The following is a 16,165-nucleotide window of genomic DNA, read 5'->3' on the forward strand; positions in this document are numbered from 1 at the left end:
TTTTCTTTTGTGAAATGCCTGCTTATGCTTTTTACTATTTCTTTTTTCCTTATGAGGCTTTTTTCTTTCTGACTTTGTAGGCATTCTTTATATACTAAGCAGCCTTCTTTACCGCTTATCAGTTTGTTGATGTTTAAAACTCCAGATGTATGGCATTTAGAATGGGGAGGACCTTGCAAAATATATAGTTAATCTCCCTCCTATCACCAATGAGAAAAACTGAAATGCAGAGATTTCCTGCAACTTACTCAGTATCACAGTTTGTGTTAGCAGCAGTGCTGAAACAAATGCCTGAATCTTTTAACCCCCAAATTAAGTCATTTTCCTGTTGTACTCTGATGACCCCTTTTATTGGTTTGTCTCTCTCTTTCTTTAGTTTTAGAAAGTGCCCAAGTAATACATGGTCTTGGTAGAAAAAAGAAAAAATAAACTTGAGCAAAATGAAAATCAACTTTAATTCCACCTTTCAGATAAAACTGCTTTTGACATTCTACATTTCCTTTCCAGATAATAACTGTAATAGATAACTGTTATGGAATGCTTCCTACGGGCTAATTAGTGCAGTATACTTACTATGTGCCGGGTACTGTTCTAAACACTTTACATGTATTGATTCTTTTGTTCATCTCAAAAACTTTACAGTGCAGATTACCACCATTATTCCGAGTGTGGTAGGCAGAAGAATAGCCTTCCAAAGATGTCCACGTCCTAAACCCAGGAAACTGTGAATATGCGATGTTACACATCAAAGAGAATTAAGGTAGCAGATAGAATTAAGGTGCTAATGAGCTAACCTTAAAATAAGGAGCTGATCCTGGATTACCCAGCTGGGTCCAATGTAATCACAAGGATTCTTAATTGCAGAAGAGGGAGTCAGAAAAGTCAGTGTGGCAGCGATAAAATCTGAGAAAGAGACCACCGGCCATTGCTGGCTTTAAAGAGTAAGGAAGGGGACCACGAGCCAACAAATGCAGGCAGCCTCTAAAGACTCGAAAAGGCAAAAAGACAAATTCTCCCTTAGAGTCTTCAGAAATGGACACAACCCTGCTGACATGATTTTAGACCTACACGATTGACAGAATAATGGCCCCAAAGACGCCCCCATCCTAATCTCTGGAACCTATGAATACATTCCCTGACAGGGCAACAGGAACTTTTCAGATGTGATTAAGTTAAGGATCTTGAGATGGGGAGAGTATCCTGGATTATCCAGGTGGGCCCAACGTAATCACAAGGATTCCTTTTGAAAAGGAAACAGGAGGGTGAGAGTCAGGGAGACATGAGGACCAAAGCAGAGGTTGGAGTGCTGTGCTTTGAAGATGGAGGAAGCGGCCACAAGACAATGAATGCAGGCAGCTTCTAGAAAAGGCGAGCAAACAGATTCCCCCCTGAGCTTCCACAGGGGATATTTCGGCCCAGTGAAACTGCTTTTGGACTATCTCCAGGACTCTAAGATAATCATCTGTGTTGTCTTAAGCCACTAAATTTGTGGTAATTTGTTACTGCAGCAATAGGAAACTGAGATACATCATTTATAGGTGACCAAAGCCACACAGCTAGTGGTAGAGAGAGATCTGAACTCAGATGATCGGCTCCAGAGCCCATCTCCTTTACCACGATGAGATATATACAGATAGAGATTTAAACAGTACATATATTCCAATAAATGCAAATCTTTGACATTAATACCCATTCAGCACCACCTTATTAAATAGTTGTGTTCCATGGAATACCATATTTTATTTAATAAATCCTTATTATTGGAAACTTACATTGTTTTTAATGTTTCAATATTCTAAAATTGGCAGTAATAAACATCTTTCCAGTGATATGAATAATTTCTTTAGGGAAAACTCTTAGGAATGCTAGGTCAAAAAAAGTGCCTTTTAAAAAACAGCCAAGTTAGGCTCAAAAGATTGCACTGAAATATAATTTAAAAGAAAATAAAATACACGACTAAAGCAAGAACATATCTACCTTCTGTTTCTGCAACACTTCTGGTATTAGTCTATTTTTCTTATCCATGGTATACACTCAATTTTATTTTTGTTTTTGAAGGCTTTAACTATAACTTTTTTTTTCTGTAGAATCACAGGTGTTAGAACTGGAGAGTATTTAGAGGCCATTTAGTCTAACACTTGAATTTATAGGTAAAGTCCCTGAGGTACAAAGAGGTGAAAAGATCAGAAAGGCTTCCCGAATGGGGGATGTCTGGCCAGAACCCACTGGCCTGACTCTAAGCGCAGCATCTTTCCACATCTGCTGAACATGTTATGAGGATGGCCCCCAAGTGGGTACCATTTTTTTCTTCGTCTTCAAATCATGCCAGAAAGCTCTTGTCCTCATTAATCAAAAGCATGTTTTAGGGGCTGTACATTAATAATGACTCCATATATCCAGTGTTAGAAGGTGAACCCTAGCCGTTACCAGGAATGAGCCTGTTTTTATCTTCTCATTGTGAAATTTGGTGGGATTGATGGCAGACAATAACTCCCCCTCCCCAATCTCTTACCTAGGAGTTCTTAGAACGGATCATGGGAGGTTTCCTTCACATTTTTGCCTAAGACTATATAACTTTCTAACTTGGTTTGCGTGTTACCCAGCAGCACTAAGGTTACTCTGTCCTGGAATTTGATGTACACAACGGTATGCAAGCTCCTTCCTTCTCTCTGAAGCAAACAATGAAATAGGAAAGCACACTGCCATTTTCTGACTGACCTCAATCGCTGAGGGTGGACCCTGCACGTTACATCAGCAGGCCGGCTCCATTACACTGCCCTGCGCTGTGCTCGAGCTACTGAAATATTGATTTTTACAGAGCCGGCGCACACACACTGAAAAATCAATATTCCAGTGCACACAACAGAACAGGCGGCAGAGCCTGGACCAACTCCGAGGCCCAGCAAGCACTGCCGGCAGGCCTTGGCCGAGGAGGGGGTGGGGGGCTGAACGAGACAATGCCAGGGAGAGGCCCCTGCAAATCAGGGAAGGGGCAGATAAACCAAGTGTGGAGAGGAAAGAGAAAGGAGAGTGGAAAGATCCTTGAGGATAAAACAGTTGGAAGGAGCAATGATTTATCTTTCCATAGGGGGAAATGGGGAGAAGGAGAGAGTAAATTAAGAAGAGAGGCTGGGAAGAATTTACAGGTAAGAATCTTCCCATGAAAATATATCTTTTGCTTTTCTGTATCACTCGGTCAGACTAATGGAAAAATGAGAAAGATGATACAGACATTTTATTATACGAAGGAAAAAATAACTAGGCCAATTCTGAGAAATATTTATATTTTTAAAAATGCAGCCCCTTTCCTTTTTCTTGGTGACTAGAGGCTGGCAGATCTTACAATAACCATCAGAGTCAGCACTTATAATACCGGCTCTACCTTTGCATTGCTGTTCCTTTCCTTTCCTTGGGGAAGGGGGAGGCAAGGAAGAGGTCCTGTTCATGTGGCCAGTCATCATTCCCTTTCTTTCCAGAAAAGCACCTTCCTTGGCGTGCTTGGGGAACTACGTTAAGAGTTGATTCCTTTTACATGACCCATTGACTTCTCACGGAATCCTGAGCTGCCCAAGTCACACCTCCATCCAGATGTGAGGAGGAGAACGAGTCCCGGGTTCCAATCTCCGCTGCCCAGTCAGTACTCAGCAGAGGGCGGGGTGGAGATGGACCGGCCTTCGGTTATTCCTTGTAGACTTGTTTAAAGGGGAAAAAAAAAATCAGAACTGGTACTTTTACTATTTTGTCCTCTTTTGGGGGGGGAGAGGAAAAAGGAGGGGGGATAAGCAGTTAATTAAAAGGGAGTACTTTTAACCTCGATGAATTCTTGATTTTGCTTTGTCCTAGAATTCCCTTACCCGGAATCTCGCTAATAGTTCTCTCAACTCCCTGCTAGAGGAGGAAACTGCCCTCCCCAAGGTTTCCATTTCGTTCTCTGCCCTGCAGGCAGCCTCGCCGCCTCCTCTTCCCCAGCTCAGGGGACCGCGGCTCAACCTGGTGGAAGGGACTCCGGAGGAAGCGGGCAGCTGAGGGGCACCTTCCAAAACCCGGCTCCTTAGGCCCAGCGGGACTGGCCGGGGACAAGGTCCAGCAGACTCTCTGGAGGCACAAGGGGCAGGGGGGCAGGGGGACTGGCGGGCAAGTGTGGAGTTGGGTTGGGTAGGTAGGGGGCGGGGCAGGACGCCGAGCCAGGTGGCCACCTGGAGCACCCCGCCCCTCCCGGCCCCTCCCCAGGCCGGGCCAGCGTGCCGCGTCCCCGCCCCGCGCGCCCCCGCCCACTCCGCCTCCGCCCCGCCTCCAGCCCAGGGCGGTCGCTCTATTTGCATAAAGAGGTGGCTCCGGGGCCCGCCCGGGGCGCACGTGACCCCGGGGAGGCGGAGGGAACCTGCTGACTTGACACCAGCCGCTGTGCGGCTCCCCTTGGCGCGGAATAGCGAGAGCAGCCGTGACCTCCGACCCCGCCCGCCGGCAGCCAATAAGAGCGCAGGTCGTCTCCAAACCCAAAATTTCCACGTCGGCAAAAGTCAAGATGGAAGGGAGCGGAGCGGAGCGCAAGGGGGGGAGCCCGCCCGGGAATGCCTGGCGGCCGGCGCTGGAGGGGCAGGCTGGGAAGCCTGCAACGGGCTCAGAAGGGGCCACCCGGGAGGGCTCCCCAGCCCAGGGAGGCTGGATCGCGACTACCCACCCCCAGCCCCCGGCGCCTCTGGGCACCCCGCACTTCGCCAGCAGCCTGTGCACTCCGGCCCCGGGGACGCAGCCCACTGCCCCTCCGGCCCTGGCCCTGGGGGGTCGTAGGGGAGGGGACGGTGGCGGGCGGTTGGGGGGAAGGTGGGGAAGACACTTTCCAGACCTGTTGCACGGGTGCAACAGCTGTTCAGGTGCGGTATGTAGGGGGAGGGGGCTGTCGGGGTAGGGAAGGCGGATGGCCGTAGATACTGGAGGGACAGGGGGTGCAGGGCGCGGGCTCAGAGCAGAGGGGTGGTGTTGGGGGCTGTGTGCAAGGGGGGAAGGTTGTCCGGAGTCCGCGGGAAGCTCTGTGCCTGCGGGAGAATCCTAAAGAGTGGGTGGGTGGAGCGGAGGGGAGAGGACTGCATATACTCGAGTTCTGGGGCTGGGCGCGGGCTGCGGGAAGACCGGGAATAGAGTGGTGGGAATGGCTGGGGGAAGGGGAGCCGCTGTGGAGGCCCCGCACAGCCTTGCTTTCCTGGGCCGTCCCATCTGCGGGACATTTCCCGGACCTGTATTCGCCCCCCATCCTCCCTTAACTCTTCCAGCTCCGAGAATGCCACCTCGTGCCGCCCCCTCCCCTACCAACTTTCCAGATGGGAAGGTAAAAAGTTGCCACAAGTTAGATGGAGTTAGCTGCTTGCAAATGTTTAAATAGCAGGACCGAGGAGAGGTGGGGTTCGACCGAGAATAGGGTCTAATCCGGGACGGGTGGGAAGGAGGGGGAGGGTGTGTGATTCCTGCAGCCCGCTTGCTGTGACATTGCGACCAGAATTTGTCGAACCGGGCTGTTAAAACACCATTTCTGTTGGGCATTTGCTCCTGCTGACTGCGGCAGTAACTTTCCATAATTAATGACCCGTTCCATTATCGGTCGCATCCTGAGCTAAATTGCTTTTAACGAGTTATTCTTTGTCTTAGCTGGGGGTGGGGGGAGCACACCTGCAGGAAGAAACTTCTGGAGGAAGACAGCCTGTTTGGTCTTTTGAGGCAAAGTTCTGAGACACTCCGACTCTGAATATGATAGAAGTCAGTGCACTACAGAACTTTGTCTCTGGAGACTGTGGTCGCCGCCGCCACCACCGCCGCCACCACCACCGCCGCCGCGAGGGCGTGCGCGGACACCCGACCCGGTAGCCCTGGTGGCCACGTCGCAGCGCCTTTCCCTTGGTGAGGGGGGAGGGGCGAGGCCAGAGGGGGTCCAAGTACTGCTGGGGGAACGTGGCCAACTCCCTGGAAGTCAGTGGGTTAAACCAAAATCCTCCCAAATTTCCCTTCTTTCATCTTACCCTGGTGGACTCCTGACTGTAGAGTTAAAAAAAAAAAAAAAAAAAAAAGGTTGGGCTTTTCAAGGTTATTTAAAAGGTACTCAAAAGACCGACTTCGCTTATTGAGCGAGGAGAGGAGAGCCACAGGTTTATTAATGGGTGTGTGGGTGTGCAGTGCCTTACAGGAATTTAAACTCTCTACCCTTGAAGAAGGAAATGTATTTGTACAAAAGCCATGGATAATGGTCCTTTTACTCAAGTGACCTGCTAGATAAATGAGATCCTGCAAGGATTGAGTTTGGCGATCTCTTCTCAATTATGTTTCTGATTTAGGTCCAATTCACTTTCATTTTAAAAAGTAGGTTTTATTAATGGAAAGGAAGGACTTTTTTTCAAGAAAGAAATTTGAAAGACATCTGGGGAGGGGCAAGTGTGGGGAATATTTACTTTTTGGGGCTGTTGAGATACTTTTCACAGGAGACACTGCTCCTCTCATCACTGCTGGAATGTGGGTTTTGGTTGGAGAGTTCCTATCAATAGCCTGCTCTGTGGAATGGGCCACTGGCTGGCGCCAGATTCTAGTCCTGTTGCATTGACACTGCCCTATTTTGATTTTATGAGCTTTGGGCTGGGGAGCTGATTGATCCAAATAATTACAGAAAACTCCTTATTAACAAAGGCATTTATCCAACAAATATGCTTGAAGTGCTTGCTGGGTGCCAGGTACAAGGCACAGGGTGGGGAGCAAAAAGGAAATGGTTCCTGGGCTATATTGCTGACAATCGAGGGAGGGACTCAACTTCTGATGTAACTTGTAGGATGCTTCATAAGCCTGGGGGGTTGCCTGTTTGTGTCTCTGAGGGGTCCTTGATTTTATAAAAGCCATCATCTTTTTACTTGTGTTTATTCCACTGGCATATCACTGGGAGAGGGTGATAATGGAGGGAGGATCAGTGCGGGGGTGGGGGGTTATCAGTTGCTTAATATCAGAGCTTAATGGTAGGACTCAGTGGTTGCTTTTCCCAGGAAAGATGTGTCCTGATCTTAAGACAGCCTAGAGTCTCTTTTACATGACTATTATCCATTCTCCCTACTTTCCATCATCAGTGACTGTTTTACTTCAGTTCTGCAATCCTCTTACCCAAAGTGTGGCTGAATTATATTCGTACAGGAAAATAAAGTGTTTTATAGTCATGTACTCTTTGATTTGAGAAGTACCTATGCTTACTTGTAAAAAGGATTCTTCCATCTGATTTTTGTGTCTGAATATGTCCACGAGTTATTCTGAGAATACTGACCTCCAAGAAACGTCAAACCAACCTTGCAAGAGAATGCAGGTGACTCTTTGAGGGTGTGGGGTGGATGGTTGACTGGGAGAGCAGTAATCCAAGCAAAGAGATGAGATCAGGGTCTCCCTTCCAAAGAAGGGTAAGGTTTGGAGTCCTAATGGGGTTATGTCTGCTTTCCCTTTATGTGTAAATGATTTGCTTAGAAATCTTGGGCTTTGTCTCCTGCCTGTGACTACTGGTGAGTTAAAGGACTAAGTAGACAGGAGGGCTGAGCTTTAACTGTGCTGAGGATGATGGTGTAGGAACCAGGAAACAGGCAGTCTAGGGGTGCATACTGTAAACCTGGCATTTTTCTCATAGTCCTTGCTCATTCAGCAACCCATGTCTTGTCACCTCCTAAGTATCAGGTGTTATTCCAGATGGGATAAGGATTGGGCAGTGAACAGAATAAACCAAAATCCCAGTTCTCCTGGAGATTATTCTTGTGCCAGAGGCAAACAGTAAAAATGTAAAGTAGAGGGATGGAAAGCAAGCCAGGAAAGGGAAGACGGAGCAGTGGGGAGGCGGGATGCTGTTAGAACCAGGTCACCAGGCCAAAGGACACCATTACCAGCAGCCTTCTGGACATAGCCCAGGCCCTCCTGTATTTATTTTCAATATTTCAAGTGAATAAGCCAAACACGAGGTGAAACAGAAACTATGGTATCAATAAACATTGGTAGCCTTTCACTTTTTTTAAAGAGTATTTCTATTTTCAAGTACAAATGTTGGGAAATGTGAGGGTGCTAGAAAATTGTCCCACGAGGAGCTGGGGAAACACATCGCTGGGCCACTCAGTCCTCACCTGGATGTAGTATCTAACCCCGTCCTCCAGCAGCAGAATTCTAGGATTCTAGGTAACCTTGCATTTCTAAGAATGTTTATTCCAAAGAACTCCCAAGTACTCTCAATATGCTTCAAACAGTGGGGGCTGGGGGGCTGGGGGGAGTGGTGTTGGGTGGATGCACACATGTTTTTGAGGATCCCTAGGAGCCAGAGGAGTCCACCATCTAGGCCACATGTGATTTCTGGAACGACTCTTGTGCTCAACTTCTCTTATTACTTGGCTTACATTTTGCTTATTCATGCGGGCAGTACATACAGGGAGCTTTCATGGTATAACTGCTATAGACATAGAGAAACCTACCAAACACAAAAGCAGTGGGCAGGAAAAGAAAAACGGCACAACTCATTGTTCACACTGCTGTACGTGACATGTGTCGCTGCGGTCGCCTTGGAGGAAGGAGGAAGGGGTCTCTTCAGGGGACCCCTGGCAATACTAGGCACACATCTCATGATTCTGACCTGTGAATTGGTTACGTGGACGCTGAGCTAGCTAAGGAGGGCTAGCTGTGCTTCACCGCAGCCAAAAGCCACTCCTGAAACGGCTTGTCTGTTTTGCTCCTCAGACATGTCTCTCTTTTTCCCTTAATAGAGGGAAAAAGAGAGAGAGAAAAAAAACTGATAGTTACATAGTACTTCATTTGGCACTGTTAGAAACATTCAAGTATGTTAAGTCATTTACTGTGAGCTTAGTTTGTTAATGTAATTCCCATTTACAGATAAGGAAACTGAGGAATAAAGAGATTAAGTAACATGCCCAAGGTGCTCAGCTAGTCAGTGGCTGAAGCAAGGCACAGGCCCAGGCAGTCTAGACCAGGTCTATGATCTTAGCAGCGATGCTGTACCGAGTGTCATTCAGTTGCCTAATTGAATACAGCATAGGACAAAGCTTGAGAGTCTAGGTTCAAAGTTAAAAGCGCTGACTATATCAGTGCTTACAGCTCAGTGCGGATCTTCAGTCTGTCTTTAGCATGTGAGGTTGGTTTCCAGGGCCCTGTGGTAGCACTGCTTTGAGGATTATTTTACTATTTTGAGTCCACCAGTCACTTTCTCCACTGGGCAGAATTGAATGCTGAGAAAAAGAAAAGCAGTTTCTTCCAAAAGTGTCCTGGTTGGTACTGTACAAGAAAAGCAATAGAAGCGGAAAATAACTTGTATTAATGCATCCATTCAACAACTTTGACTCAGGGTTCTTACCCTGGGTCAGCCCTTGGATGTGAGCAGTTTCAGTGTAGTGTGAAATGCACAGAGTGCTAGAAAGTTCTGCTCACGCAACCTGGAACATCCAGGAAGGCCTCCCAGAGGAAGTGATAACTGAGCCGATCAGTGATGGGTGATGGATAAGTAGGAGGCAGCTGAATGAAGGGAAGGAGGGGCATTCTAGTTCAAGGGAATAGAAAGCACAGACTCATGGAAATGTGTAACAGTGTGGTGTGTTTAGGAATCAGCAAGTCCTGTGTGGCTGGCGTAAATGTCACATGTAAGTGAGTGACAGGAAATGAGGCTGAGATTGGCGAGGGTAGACCCTGAACGGTCTTGTGTGATACGTTTAAAATTTTGAACTTCATCCTGAAAGCCAAGGGAAGCAATTAAAGGATCTTGAACATGATGAGTTCTGCTTTTTTAAAGATGTATTCTGGCAGCAGAGGGAAGGGTCTAAGTTGTTTGGACGCATTTACTAAGCTATTAGAGTGATGCAGGAGACACAGCGAGAGCCCGGGGGATGCACAGGAAGGGTGTGGATGAACTGAGGACAAGAGCAGGAAGACCAGCGGAGCTGGGGCAACCTTCCGAGGCCACCTGCTCCTGAGGCCCTTACAGACGTTTTGTCAGTGGTACTCACCCACGGAATAAAATTGGCACTAAACTGCACTGTATGATATTTGGAAACATTAAACTTGCTTGGCTGTCATCTCAAGTAAATTCTGGAAGTGTAACATTGGAAACATTTCTTTAACCCTCAATGGCATATTGGAGATTTTACCCTGGTTCACCAAATCTGAGAAGTCAACAATTTCAAGATACACTATTATCTGCCACTAAGAAAAAGTGCTGCCCATTAAACTGTGTTGCCATGCTTATGTATCACTTACATTTTTCAAAACATTTACAAGGTATCATTTAGATTTATTAAAATATAGATGGAAAAAAAAAACCCCAGAACCCCGCCAGAGACAAAGAGCATCCTCAAAAGCTGGGGAGACTGAAGAGGGTTTGATGAGAAGAATACTTGCAAAGGGGGTGGGCAGGGTTGAGGGAAACCGTAGGGGAGAGGGAAGTGCCTGGAGGGCTGGCAGCAGCAGAAGTAGATATCACTCCCAGGCCACAAAAGGGTGAAGGACAGATCCTGGAGAGAGCCAGGGGTGCAGAGAGCTGCCCCACAGCAGAAGTGGAGGAGCAGGACCACAGCCATTGCCAACCCACAGCCCGGCAGGGAGTGGGTCAGGGGAGTAAATGCCCGCACCCTCTCTCTCTCCTCTTGCTCTCCAAGCTCCTGCCACTGCTCCCCATTGGCTGAACCCAACTGGAAGCCAGAAGCAAGGGATCTCGCTGATACAGTCATGGAGGTTAGTACCTAGAGGTCAGCCTCCTGCGGGTAGGAAAGGGTGGAGGATGCCTCTGCAGGGTCACATAGGGAATGGCTAGAACAAAGTGTTTTTTGTCTCCTGTCACTCCTATGCACTCATAAGAAAGAAAATGATCAGAGAGATAAACTGCTCCGAATATTCCTGGAACTTCATATTCAGAGTCCTCAATAGTGAATTTTTTCACATCATCCCATCCTCTGTGCCATCAAGAGCCCAAGTCAAGATGCAGTGTTTCTTAGAAGGGTGCCCTACTCTTGTCTCTGCATCCAAGCCACTGACACCCTTTCTGCAAGGTTGATGCTGGCCTTTTAAAAAAAAAATTGGTAAAATATATATAACACAAAATTTACCATTTTAATGATTTTTAAAAGTGTACACTTCAGTGGCATTAAGCACATTCACACTATGGTGCAGCTGTCACCAACATCCTTCTCGAGAACTTTTCATCACCCCAAACTGAAACTCTGCGCCCATTAAACATTGACTCCCCATGATGCTGGGGCTTACCTGACTTTACCGGAAGGGGCCAAGAGAAGATTGTCAGACTGAATTTGTGCAAAGGTAGAAAATGTCAATGAGATGATGCCTGCCCCCTGGCTGACAGCACTTATAAGGTGTTACTGGTTCTAAGATGCTTCTTAATTTCAGAGATAAAATGTGGAAAAATATGTTGCTTAGAATCAATGAAATATGATGAATCTCTCTAGAGTATCAGTCACAACCAGTGTTCCATGAATGGAGTTTCAAGTGGGGCCAAATAATTTTCTCCCCTGCCTTGTGACTCTAGGCTAGAAACCTTTGTTTTTGAGCAGCATTCTCCATTTACCCTAATGTGCCCCCAAATATTATCATTTACTATGTGTAATGTGACGTGAAAAGGCTAGGAAGCACAGCTCTGGAAGGTTCCCATCTTTAGTCTTGCCAGATTTCTGATTTCATAGTTGGTACAGTATCATCTGTGCGCATCAGAAGGCGGGGAATACTGATGGAAGGGGTACTCAAATATGCTTGGGCTAACATAGCAGTAAAACTCCTATTCCAGAGGATGGATGATACGTCCAAGCCATGGAAATAATTTCCACATTCATGCTATGAAAAAGTTAAACAGAAATGACTTTAGGGTACTTGTCAGAATAAAACCCGTGCATACCCTTTCAACCAGCAATCCCATCTGCATTGGTTAAGATAGTAATGTAACCCAAACTCAACTGTCTGAAAGGAAAAATAACTTATCTCACTTTACAAGAAGCCCAGAAGAAGGGAGGCTCCAGCAATGGTTAATTCAGCAGCTCAACAGTGTATTAAGGATTTGCGTTGTTTTCATCTTTCCCCTCTGCCGCTCTCAGCTTCTTTGTCTCATTCTCAGACTAGGTCCTCTTATCCGTGTGAACGCTGCAGCAGTTCTGGACGTGACAGAAGAATGTCTCCGAGCCCTTTGTTTTCTCAAGGCCCCCAGACATTTCTGCTGTTTTCCATTGGGCAGAATCGAGTTGGATGCCCAGCCATTAACCAGTGACTGCCAGTGGGAATAGGACCATGTGACTAACCTAGACCAATCAGGACTTAATTCTGACTCCTGAGAAGTTGAGGTGGACCCTGAACCAAATCAATTCTGTTAGCAAAGAAAAGAAAGGGGAGGGAGTGTCTTTTCGGAAGGAAAACCGAAGTGTCTGCTGAACCACTTTTAGGGAGCAATCTTTCAAAGCTGCACCTCCATGTTGATTGTACACTTGTTGTCATATTACTTTTAAAGTCAAAAATTTAGAATTAACCAAAATGTCCATCAATAGAGGACCTGATAAATTACGGATGGTATAGCCATACAATGAAATAGCTTATTAGGAAAGAGTAAGGTAGATATGTATGCAGTCAATGGAAGGATGAATGAGATGTAGTTTTCAGCAAAGGAAGTGTTACTGAACGATAAAGGGGTTTGATCCTATTTTGATCCTTGTCGGTGCACTCATGTGCGTATATACTGGAAACGGGCCATAGAATTTGTATGCTCTGGGCTGAAGGGGATTAGGATGGGGGAGATGGAGGTGGTGGAGAGAGGAACTTTCACTTTATAGGTTATACTCTTAATTTTTTAACTTTTTTTAAAACACAATATAATACTTGTGTGATTAAAAAAATTGATTTGCCACATGGAAAGGAGGCAAATAGAAAATGACCATGGCAATAGTATATTGCTAGTAATGAGACAATACTCTTCTACATTACAGCCCATGTATAAATAAATTAATCCCTGTTTTATTACTATCTTTTTTGAAGTCTCATGCCTACACTGGATGTACCTGATCTTTGGTAATTAACAGTGTAGCCTCTTGAGTTGGACTGTCCAACACTTTAGCAACTAATCACATATGGCTATTTAAATTTAGAATAATTAAAATGAAATAAAATGAAAAACCCAATTCCTCAGTCATACTAGCTGCATTTCAAATGCTCAGCAGCTGCACGTGGCCAGTGGCTGCCGCGCTGGGCAGCTTAATTTCTGGAACATTCCCATTGTGGCAGGAAGGTCCATTGGACGGCGCTGCTCTCAACCTGGCTGCCGGAGTTCAAGTGCAGGCTTAGCCTCTCAGCAGCTGTGGTTCTGGGAAAGTTCTTTAACATCATTGTTCCTTAGCTTTCTAGACATTAAGACAGGGATAATTATAGTACTTTCCTCACAGAACTGTTGAACAGATTAAAATTCTTAGTGCCTGGCTCATGGTAAGTCATCAATAAGGTTACCTATTATTTTGAGAATTGTTACTGGGAACGTTTCTACCGACACTGATTGAGCACTTACTAAGTGCTGGGCACTGTCCTCACACCATCATTTTATGAATAAGACTGTGGTTTGACAAGTGAAGTAAAGCTAGCCTGTCTAACCAGAAGAGGCAGGGCGGAGTCCTAGCCAGGTCGCGTTCCAAGGCTTGTGCTCCTTGGCGTTTAATCTGTAAATGACTTTTTTTAGGGGGTAGGGAGGACTGAGCAGTTAACCCTCCCTCTGGAATTCCTGCCCTTCTTCTCCCTTTCTGAACAAGAGCTAACTGATTCAAAAGGACGATAAGACTTTAGATTTCTGATTAGCTTCTTTTCTATTTTTTTTTTTTTTGATGGCAGAAGGGTTGGAGACCATAGGACAATGAAATTTATTAGAAGCTAAGTACCCATTTTCTGTGGAGTGTGAATATTTTGTTTCTTCTTGTGGGTTTCCCAAAAGTCAAATAGTCCTTTTAAAAGGAAACCACTGTGTGACCAAATTAAAGAACGGGAGATCTTGCTAGAAGATGAAACAGGAAGAGACAATTATCTTCAAGAGCTCCTAATCAAAATTTTAAATCATCATCATATGTCTCTGCTTAAAGGTTCCGTTACACACCCTGTGCTTGAGGGGTAGAAGGACTACGGGAAGGGACGGGGGTTATATGGACATATATTATGGAGCCTCCTGGGAAGAGCCTGGAGGTGCCGTTTTCACTTCATGCATTTGGGAGGGGACTCGTGTCAGTCACAACTTCTCGGGCTGGACCTGGGTTCTCCTTCACTGGTGGAAACGGCACCCTTAATTAGAAAACCTTTAGAATTGTTTTCCTGATTGTGCTGCGTGCTGTCAGAAAGATGTGCTTCATCTCAATGATGAGGAAAACCCCCCGTAGCAGCAGAGAAAAAGAACTAGTATCTGCGGATGAGGTCTTGCCTTTTATTTCATTCCTTAAACTACAATTCCAGTTGGCTACTGTTTCCCTGTGAGTCAACATTTATATTGAAGTTATTACCAGGAGCTGAAGTGCTATGGAAAATACGCCTTCAGTTTCAGCTTTTTCAGTCTTCCTAAGCTGTGAGAGAGAGAGAGAGAGAGAGAGAAAGTGTGTGTGTGTGTGTGTGTGTGTGTGTGTGTGTGTGTCTGTGTGTCTGTGTGTGTCCGTGTGTGTTAGGGGAGAGGAAAGACAACTAATGCGGTTTTGAAAGGCCACTGAGAGTTGGTTTGTTAGGGTGTCATGATGTTGTCTGGGGATAGAGAAAAGGAAGAGGATGGTTAAGCAAGACCAGCTGGGGCTGTTAAACCATCTGATGTTAGCAGTTGATCAGGATTTATCTGTACCCTGTGAAAACTGAACACTGAATTCTGTTCATCTTTCTAGCTTCCTGACAGTGAATGTGAAATCATTTGGGGCATTTCACTGTATAGTGAATTGTGAATAATTTATCTTGAAAAACGGAGTTTGAAGAGAAAAACAGGAAATAGTAGAAAAGTTTTTCTCTCATATCATTTCTTCCTCTCCAAGGCAAATCATGAGGCTTCTTTTTGTTTCTGAAATATGATTTATTGAAAATAAATTGTAGCACAGTGCCCAGAAGATTGGCCACATTGCTAAGCTCCATGAGGGCAGGACCATTTGTGCTTTTGTTATTTTTTTTTTTTTTTAGGTTTTTTTCTTAGGAGGGGAGGAAGTGAGGTAATTAGATTTATTTATTTTTTTACTTATTTTTAGAGGAGGTACTGGATTGAACCCAGGACCTCGTGCATGCTAAGCATGCAACCTGCCACTTTGAGCTATACTCTCCCCCTGATTTGTGCTTGATCTGTTACTATGTCCTGACCCCTGTCACTGTTCCTGGCACACAGTGGCCATTTGCATAAATATTTCAATGTGTGAATGAGTTTGTGGGTCTTAACCTTGTGTGTGTGTGTTTCAGTATCTTTACTTTGAGAGTTAACATGATTTCAATTTATCTTCACTGATGCTGGCTCCTTAGATGTTTGCTATGATGACAGGTGAGATAACATCCTTCCACCTATTTGCTTTCCAAGGTTTTCTTTTGTGGAATTGGTAACTCATACATTTCTCTTCTAAAATTTCTTTTTAGGGCGATCCTGGATTGGGTCATTTCCAGCTTAAAATGATTATAATCGAAAGAAGCTTTTCTCCTTACTCTTCTTTTTTTTTTTATAACATTTTTTATTGATTTATAATCATTTTACAATGTTGTGTCAAATTCCAGTGTTCAGCACAATTTTTCAGTTATTCATGGACATATACACACTCATTGTCACATTTTTTTCTCTGTGAGTTATCATAACATTTTGTGTATATTTCCCTGTGCTATACAGTGTAGTCTATTCTACAATTTTGAAATCCCAGTCTATCCCTTCCCACCCTCCACCCCCCTGGTAACCACAAGTCTGTATTCTCTGTCTGTGAGTCTATTTCTGTCCTTTATTTACGCTTTGTTTTTGTTTGTTTGTTTGTTTTTGTTTTTGTTTTTTAGATTCCACATATGAGCGATCTCATATGGTATTTTTCTTTCTCTTTCTGGCTTGCTTCACTTAGAATGACATTCTCCAGGAGCATCCATGTTGCTGCAAATGGCATTATGTTATCGGTTTTTATGGCTGAGTAGTATTCCATTGTATAAATAT

The 16,165-nt window shown here is 45.1% G+C and overlaps 2 long non-coding RNA genes across 2 annotated transcripts in view; one reads left to right on the top strand and one right to left on the bottom strand.

Moving 5' to 3' along the window:
- The window catches only part of LOC116664915, a 33,777-nt gene extending 21,608 nt beyond the window's left edge, over positions 1-12,169 (bottom strand). The window contains exon 1 of the long non-coding RNA XR_004321461.1: positions 11,988-12,169. This is a non-coding gene — a long non-coding RNA (uncharacterized LOC116664915). The remainder of the gene's footprint in view (positions 1-11,987) is intronic.
- Positions 2,910-3,807, top strand: LOC116664914. The gene is made up of 2 exons (XR_004321460.1): positions 2,910-3,146; positions 3,477-3,807. It is a non-coding gene; the product is annotated as an uncharacterized LOC116664914 (long non-coding RNA).
- Positions 12,170-16,165: the final 3,996 nt, after the last annotated feature.

This window comes from Camelus ferus, chromosome 7, assembly GCF_009834535.1.
Source record: "Camelus ferus isolate YT-003-E chromosome 7, BCGSAC_Cfer_1.0, whole genome shotgun sequence".
In the NCBI taxonomy this organism is placed as follows: domain Eukaryota; kingdom Metazoa; phylum Chordata; class Mammalia; order Artiodactyla; family Camelidae; genus Camelus; species Camelus ferus.